We start from the raw sequence: 8,972 nt of genomic DNA on the forward strand, positions 1-8,972 counted from the left end.
TACGGATTGCCCCCTTTGGAAGACGATATGATTGACTTTATGAGAAGAAATGCTCAGACCACCCGATTCAATAATGTGAAATTACAAGGCACAGATTCCTTGGTGTGTGGACAATATTGTGTGTATTTTCTGCATCATCGCAGCGTGGGCTATTCCTTAGAACATTTAGTGACTCATTTTGATCCTCGTTCTTCTTCTAGAAACGATGTGAAAGTAGATCGATGGTTTTGTGACCATTATGCTTATCTTTTGTCTCAAGCTAGGAAACGTAGTGTCCATCAATGGCCTAATGACTTCCAACAGTGGAAATCACAATTTCATTCACAACGTTGTCAGCCCTGTTTAAGGTAGATTGTCAATTGAGAAAAAAATGTTTGTCATTTGAAGAAAAAAATGTTTGATGTTATCATGTTGGATTATTGTTTAAAAATGTTAAAGTTGTTGTTTAGTGTGAAGTGATTTTTGAATAAAAAATGTTGTGTTTTGAAAAAAATGCCTTTGTGGTTTGTTTAGCAATAAGAATGTTTGATTCATGCTCTTTAATTTCTTACTATCCCTCTCATGACACTCACTGAACTTTGCGACTCGAAAACCGTGAAGAGGATGTTTTCCTTCACGTCCGCGCTTTGACTTTAAGAACTGGGTTGTTTCCAGTCTAAACATCCATTGTCGACTCATCCTCCTACGAAGATGTGCTCCAAACTAGCTAAGCTCAACGAAGCCTACGTGAATTTGCATAGGGTCAGACACAGTCTGATATCGAAGCCAGAAGAAATAGAGAATGTGAGAATGTTAAAAATCACTGAAGACCTGATAGAAGAGCTCTTCAGAGAAGAAGTGAACAGGGAAAAAGAAGAATGGACAGAGAAGTACAGACTTCAGAGACAGCAGCAACAGCAGCAACAACAACAACAACAGCAGCAGCAACCTGAACCTGACAGAGGCTTTGTCGATTGTCGTATCGACACCAAAGAGTTCTTCTTCTCTTTCCGAAGAAGCAGACCTATCGCCAGAAAGTCTATCCTCAGAGGACATCGCATTCTTAGAAACTAAAAAAGATTGCCATAGCAAACAAAAAAAAAACCAGCCCTTTTCAGGGCTACCCCAATACTCAATAAAAGAAATAACGATCAATTTGCCAATGTGTGTAGGTAGAGTAGTGTGAATATAAACACTGACTCTTTTTTAAAAAATGTGAGGGTATGTGTTTGTGTGTTTGTGTTTGTAAGTGCTCAAGTACGTTGGTGTGGATAGTAGATTAAGATGATTTTTTTTGGTGCTTGAGGTGTAGATTTGGGGTTAGATTGGATTGCTTTGCGTATGTAAATAGTCTATTGAAGTGATTAATGAAAAAAATTTTAAAATAGTGATGGGTAGCATAAAAAAGTGAGTGTTTCTTTTAGGTCCGCGCGTTGTTTTTTTTGGTCATGATCTAGGTAAGATCAATTTTATGCTTTTAGGGGGATGTTTTCCTTCACGTCCGCGCTTTCACTATAAATTGAAACTCGTTCGGCAGTCTAGCTACCCTTGTTGATTGATCAACACCAAAAATGAACACGAGATTGGCGAAACTGTTGGAACTTCATGTGCATCTGGAATATGCCAGGCGCCTGTTGAACGAACTGGCCGCGGAGGCCATTGTGGAAGAAGGAAGGATGAGAGAGCAGGAGGAAAGAAGAAACAAAGAAGAGGAGGAGAGAAGATATAAAGAAGAGGAGGAAAGAAGATACAAAGAGGAGGAGAGAAGATACAAAGAAGAGGAGGAAAGAAGATACAAAAAGGAGGAGAGAAGATACAAAGAAGAGGAGGAGGAAAAGGAGAGAAGAAGAAATTTCAGAATCCCAGAAACCGAAAATTGGGATTCTGAAGCCACATATCCTGCCTCTGCTCTCTCCCCCAAAAAAGTAAAAAGTAACTGGGGAACAAGATGTGTATGTGGCGCCAGGACTGGAAGGTGCCACCATTAACCAGGTGTCCATGAAGTTCCAAAAAAACAGCCCTTTTCAGGGCTACCCAATACTCAAGAAAAGAAATAACGATCAATTTGCCAATGTGTGTAGGTAGAGTAGTGTGAATATAAACACTAACTCTTTATTCATAGTGAGAGTGTATGTGTTTGTGTGTTTGTGTTTGTGTTTGTAAATGCTCAAGTAAGTTTGTGCGAATAGTAGATTATGGGTTTCTTTATTGTTTCTTAGCGTATGTGGAGAGTATAGTTAGGGTTATATTATATGAAATGAGAAAAGTGGGGATGTTTTCCTTCACGTCCGCGCGTTGTTTGGTCATGATCTAGGTAAGATCAATTTTATGTTTTAGGGGGATGTTTTCCTTCACGTACGCGCTTTAAGTATAAGAACCCACAGTATTCGTCGTTCAAACCATTCTACAGAGAAGATGGCTTCGAACCACCTAGATAAATTTCAAACATTGCAAGACGTCCTTGACAATTTGGGAATGATAGAACAAATGCTAGTACGACTCAATGAAGACCACTATTCTTATAGTCCGCATAGAGTAAAAATGGAAATTAACAATTTAAGAAAAGCAAAGGACATGATAAGTGGTGTGATGAAGGAAATAAAGGAGGAGAAGGAGGATGAAGAGGAAAGGATAAGAATAAGAAAATGGAATGAAAAAATTGAAAAAGAAGAAGAAAATGAGAAGAGGAAGAAAGAAGAGGAGGAAGAGAAGAAAGAAGAGGAGGAGAAAAAAAAAGAAGAGAAAGAGTGTAGGTGAGAAAATAAGAAGTTGGTTGAGAAAAAGAAGAAATTAGAAGCAGAAGAAGAAGAAAAACCAAAGGCCCTTTTCAGGGCCACCCATATTTATCGAAAAGAGAATGACTTTTCAATTGCCTACCTGTTTTTTTTTTAAAAAAATTTAAAAAAAAAATCCCATGTTCAATTCCCCCTTGTCCCTAGATAGACCTACACTTTATTCCCCCCCCCCATGTTCTATTCCCCTTGAGGCTAGAGTGGCCCAGGATTTTTCTCCATGTTCAATTCCCCTTGAGGCTAGAGTAGCCCAAGACTATTTCCCATGTTAAATTCCCCTTGAGGCTAGAGTGGCCCACGATTTTTCTCCATGTTAATTTTCCACTGAGGCTAGAGTGGCCCAGGGGTCTCTGTAATGATAATTCCCATTGAGGCTAGGGTGGCCCACTTCACTACTTACATTTCACCAGTACTCTAACATTTGTAACAAGAATTTACTACTAATCTACGTTCTCCCACCAGTAAAGCCAGGTAGTTTCTCTATTTCCATCTGTCCGTCATTACTTCATTGTAAAGCTGTATTCTACTTGTTTTCCTAAGCCTTATTTTTAACGTAGTTAATGTCAGAAAAAACCAAAAACGGATTTGAAACTTACTGTTACTCAATATTCCTTAATATTATCGGCTCATGCAAATATCAACTTACGACGAAAATGTATGTATGTATGTATGTATGTATGTATGTCTTCGTATGTATGTATGCTTGCTTGCATGCATGGATGTATGCATGGATGCATGTATGTAAGTATGTATGCATTTCTGCATGCATCAATTTTAGCATATAATTTTCCTATGCCTCAGAAATGGTTAAAATTGACGTATCATTATTTGTCCATGTCACAAGCTACACACGTTTACAAACAAACATGTTTTGATCTCATGATTTATAATATGTTCAAATTACCGTTGTCATAATGGTTATCAAATGATACACTTATATCTACTATTTATGCAGGAACTGCATTTGTTACTACTGATGCTGCTACTACTACTACTACATCTACTACTACTGCTTTTCTTTAAAACATCAGTAATTTTGGACACCGGTCTGGATATATGAATGTGAAATTTTACGACACACCTGTTAACTATACAGTTCTGAAATAACATTTCTGTACACGAGCGGAAGTTGAGATTTCTTGCATAACACCGCGGCAAGATATTACATCCCTGTTCCCCATGAGGTATAAAGGTATAAAAGGTCCCTACAGCGGCAATTATTTGATAAGGATTCCACGGTGTTTAAAGTAAGAGGTAAGTCAAGGTTGTCGGAGAATTTATTTGTACGCCACGTTCATATTATTGGGGGGGGGGGGCAGTACACAATAATAGTGGAGATTACCTAAATATACGGAGACAAGCAATGTCCTGCCAAGGATTAAAATGGAATTTAATCCGCAATCATTTAAAAATTACGAAAAAATTTCAGCCTTTCATTCAACTTAAATTTAATCGAAACAAACTGGTTCATATAGTTTGAGACAAAATCTGGTTCATTTAGTTAAAAATTATTTATAAAAATTAATAAGCATGGAATTATAATTTTAAGCTACAAACCGAGTAGTCAATATTGTCAATAATGTCCGCGAAATCCGTAAAAATATGATGTCTGGCTGCATGAACACAGAAGTGACTAAAAGTAATTAATCTGCGGCAGATTAACTATAGTACTGTATGCCTGTTAATAAATAATGCGTTTAAAATATCAGTTGGAAAGCAGATTTACCTGGGAGAAAGTAGATTTTACAAAACAAAATTATTTTAGCTCATAAATTGAAAAGTTCCACAAATTTGTCGTTGGTGGTTTGGGTTGTAGTAATTAAACTGCTCTCAGCGTGGTAAAGCGATTTTTATTGCGAATCATCATCTCAGGCATGCGACTGATTAATTTGTAAATCTGTCATTGTTTTGTACATGTATATATATATATATATATATATATATATATATATATATATATATATATATATATATATATATATATATATATCCGATCTGCTAAATCACGATGGCGAATAGACATACAAACTTGGACGAAACATACCGACTTGAAATCAGTTGTTCAAATGATTTAATTTATCGTGTGTCATTTTATTATGCGTCCAATCCTTTTTTCAAAAATTATTTTTTTTAACCAGTTGACCATTTATAATAGTTTGTGTAAATCATTAATTTTTTTTATATATTATATATTAAATAAATTGTAATGTTGAAACCTATTTCAGTATGATATTATTAATATTCAATCATAATGTTCCATTCCGTCTTTGTTTCTTCAAACTATTTCAAATCTGAGTTCATCCATGCATTGGTTGGTTTTAAACACTTCATGTCATTCTACACCAATCAGTTTATGTGATTTCGATCGTGATGGTTGCCCATACAAAAAGTGAAAAGCTTCGAATGAAGGTATAGCATAATTACTAATTATGCGCGGAGAGAGAGAGAGAGAGAGAGAGAGAGAGAGACCCACACACCAATCATACCTGTTTCAAAAAGATACAGTCTCAGTTTTAGCATTCATAGTTATACACTCAAAACAGAGTGAGCGTGTCCTGCCAAAAAATCGTAAAGGCTATTGTTAACTTTATTTCCATTAAGTAATTTATTATTATTATTGTTATTATTATTATTGTTGTTGTTGTTGTTGTTATTGACAGCAGGTTATTTATTTATTAATTTGTTTTTTGCTTTGCCAGCCTGTCAATCATGGAGATCAAGGTCGTAACGCTTATTGTCATTGGCATGACCATGATGCTGGGTCTGACCCAGGCTACTTACGGAACTTACGGTGGATACTCTGGGGGATACTTCCCCAGTTACTATCCGATCCCATACCCTGTCGCGGGAGGCCATGGCGGAGGTTCTATTCTGATCTGTAAGTCATTAGGTCATCTGTATTCTTTTGACTGTTGTCTGAATTCACCATATTATTACGATTACGCCATCCTTAGTACTGAACCAATCAGAAAATTATATTTTGTTATTTTTCTGCTCATTTGAAAATGTCCTTTGCTCAATTATCATCACCTTGATTTTTGTTTTACTTGTTTCACCTCTTTTTGTTTTACTTGTTTCACCTTCTGGGCTGACAGTATTGTTTCATATATTGGTGACTTAGTACTAATATTTATCTCATATTATCAACAAACCGGAATTATAAAATATTCTTTGATCTCTCTTAAAACATTCTTGGACTATATAATTTACAGCTTAGAAAAGGTAGTACCAGATAGAAACCGAATGAGTTAACCTAATAAATGTATGCAACTAACTGTGTAATATAAATAATAATAATAATAATAATAATAATAACCTAACCTAAACTAATAATAATAATAATAATAATAATAATAATAATAATAATGGAATGAAATTAATAATATTTCCGATAGGTGAGAATTTTATGTACTTGGTAGCTTTCATATATTGGTCTATTGTTCAGCAAAGATCATCCATTCCATAAAATCAAATTACAATCAAAGCTTTGTGTAGTGTGACGATGCAAATTGTAAATACACACAGATTAAATGAGAAAAAAAAGAGGGGGAAAAAGGAAGACAGACATGAGGCGTAAGTCTTTCTGAGCAGTCTTCCTGCTTACAATCTTCGTTAAAGGCATGATACAAAGGTAATCTGCGATCTATCAGTCCAAAAAACATGTATTCTTTTAAATGGCTGATACAAGGGTAATCTAGTATATATTTCCGTTACACTCATTACTTCTTTATTTCTTTGTTTTCCATTCTTTCTTTCTGCATTTTATCCTGTTTGAGATCATTTCATGTTTTTAATCAATGCCATATGCGTACATTACACACAATTTTGGAAACAGTACTAGTATCCATCATGAATCAATGTAACTATACGTTTAATGAATGCCACATAGTATGCTACTATCTATCTATCTATCTATCTATCTATCTATCTATCTATCTATCTATCTGACCATCCATCCATCCATCCAGTTTTTGTTTCTATATTTTAGTGAATGTCACATGCACACATTATGATAAAAGTTTGGATACAGAGATACCAGTATGTCTTCAATCAAAGCATTTAGTTTAACAGCTTTACATTTAGCACACGAATACCTATTATACATACAAATATGTACCTAATTGATTATCATAACTAATGATTGTTCTTATCGGTTTATTGATTGATTCATTATTTTTCTTATTTATTTCAGTGTTGATATTCTTGTTCTTCATTTTCTACCTCTGGAAGGATAGCACTGGTTTCCATTTGTCCAATTTATTCAGTGGTTAAATGGTAAATATGACTTGTTGAAATCAATCGGAATCGCACTCTATCACTTCCGGTATCCACTAAAATAACTCCAGACAGTTCAAGTCCGCACTATTCAGAATTATGTCCAGGAATAATAACTCTTACATACATGTTGGTATAAAAAGCAGATCAGGTCACTTTTTCTATATAAGGCACGTTAATTTTCAGCGAACTATGTGTCTATTTTATGAAAAATCACCAAACGTAAGTCACTATCCTGTGCACTTTCGGATTTACGGAAATGGACGAGCGATGTTCCGGTTGTTTTTAAATGTGATTATTTAGGTGTCGTACGAAGTATTGTTTCTCAAGTTTTACTTGTATTGCAAGTTCTAAAGTCTTATGACAAGCACTCACGATGGATCTGATGGTGCATGGTGACGTCAGCAATGTCAGGAGAAAACCGAGAACCCACATTTGCAAGTGAACCCGGAATGTTTAGAGTTCATGAATCAAACCCGGGAGAAAAAAAAAAAAACATATCGAATGAGTGATTTAACTCTAAATCAGCCATGTTGAAATGACATTTATAAAAAAGTTCAATGATTTTAAATCTCCATTAGCAATGCGTTTTGAACATTGGTTTGCATGTGTTCAGAAATGATTATTGTAACCTTTGAGTCGACGTTTTTTTTTATAATGCCATAATGGACATATATTCGCCTTTGAATTAAATGTATAGGATACAAATGTAAAACAAAAATTTCGCACCATATATATTAGACAATTCATGTAACTTATCAAATAGCCTGAACATATATATTTTAAACATTTCTTTGACTCGATGCATTTAATTGTAATGTGGTGTGTTATCGTTTTCAGGTTTGTCGAGACCTACTGTCACAAAAGGCCGTAAATACTGTGCATTTAGTGGATTGATTCAGACAAATAAACTTATTTTTATTGTATACGAGAGTATGTTTCTATTTTGTAAATATTTTTGGACATAAGTGACCGCTTGGTGTACATCTTATCCGAAAGGGGAGATCATTCACTAATGCCGAACAGCCAGTCGGAGAGAAACTAGACCAACCAACTACCAACTCGATTAGAGCACCGTAGAGTAATGCTTTTCAAGGTATAACATCCCCTAAGATTTTGGAGACAAAGTAGGTTATTTGCTAGACTTACAATTTTGAACTTAGTAAGATCAGTTGGGGTAATGCTACAGTAGATCCAAGCCAGGTGGCGTTGTTCCAATAAAATCTGAGTGAAATGAATGCCGTAGCTCCTTATCTTTTGGCGTATTATTGGAAGCTAGACTTTTGCCGCAGCTGTGTCTGCCTTATGCAAGAGCAAATAACGTACACTTTCCACTATCACCCCACTTAATAAACCAGTGGACAAAAAAAAAAATCAATTGAATTGAATTTTAATATTTAATTAGGTATATGACATATTTCGCTACGAATGTGCAAGAAACGTCACTTGTGTGCGTTCACGCGTGCATCAGTCTTTCCGTGCGCGAGCATTCAAAACAGATGAAAAGGTTTACATTTCACGGAAATAAGTATCACTTGGGGAGACAAAAGGCTTAAATAGAACTAAATTATGTATATATATATATATATATGTATATATATATATATATATATATATATATATATATATATATATATATATATATATATATATATATATATATATATATATATATATATGTATATATATATATATATATATATATATATATATATATATATATATATATATATATATATATATATATATATATATATAGCTAGCGTGAGCGCTTTCGACTCTTTAATGAGTCTTTTTCAAAGGCAAATACAAAACAGACAAGACAAACAAACAAAACAGAAAATCTGTTGTTTGCGAAACTTTACATGGCGGATTTTACAGGAAATCAATCTTTTAGCTATATGATATTTCAACTAGTTTATTTCA

The 8,972-nt window shown here is 34.5% G+C and overlaps 1 long non-coding RNA gene across 1 annotated transcript; it reads left to right on the top strand.

Moving 5' to 3' along the window:
- The first annotated feature begins 5,478 nt into the window (after nucleotides 1-5,478).
- On the top strand, nucleotides 5,479-7,972 carry LOC149799372 (uncharacterized). The gene is made up of 3 exons (XR_016420899.1): nucleotides 5,479-5,649; nucleotides 6,964-7,046; nucleotides 7,887-7,972. It is a non-coding gene; the product is annotated as an uncharacterized LOC149799372 (long non-coding RNA).
- Nucleotides 7,973-8,972: the final 1,000 nt, after the last annotated feature.

Source organism: Sinohyriopsis cumingii, chromosome 5 (assembly GCF_028554795.1).
Source record: "Sinohyriopsis cumingii isolate HCF-2022 chromosome 5, ASM2855479v2, whole genome shotgun sequence".
In the NCBI taxonomy this organism is placed as follows: Eukaryota; Metazoa; Mollusca; class Bivalvia; order Unionida; family Unionidae; genus Sinohyriopsis; species Sinohyriopsis cumingii.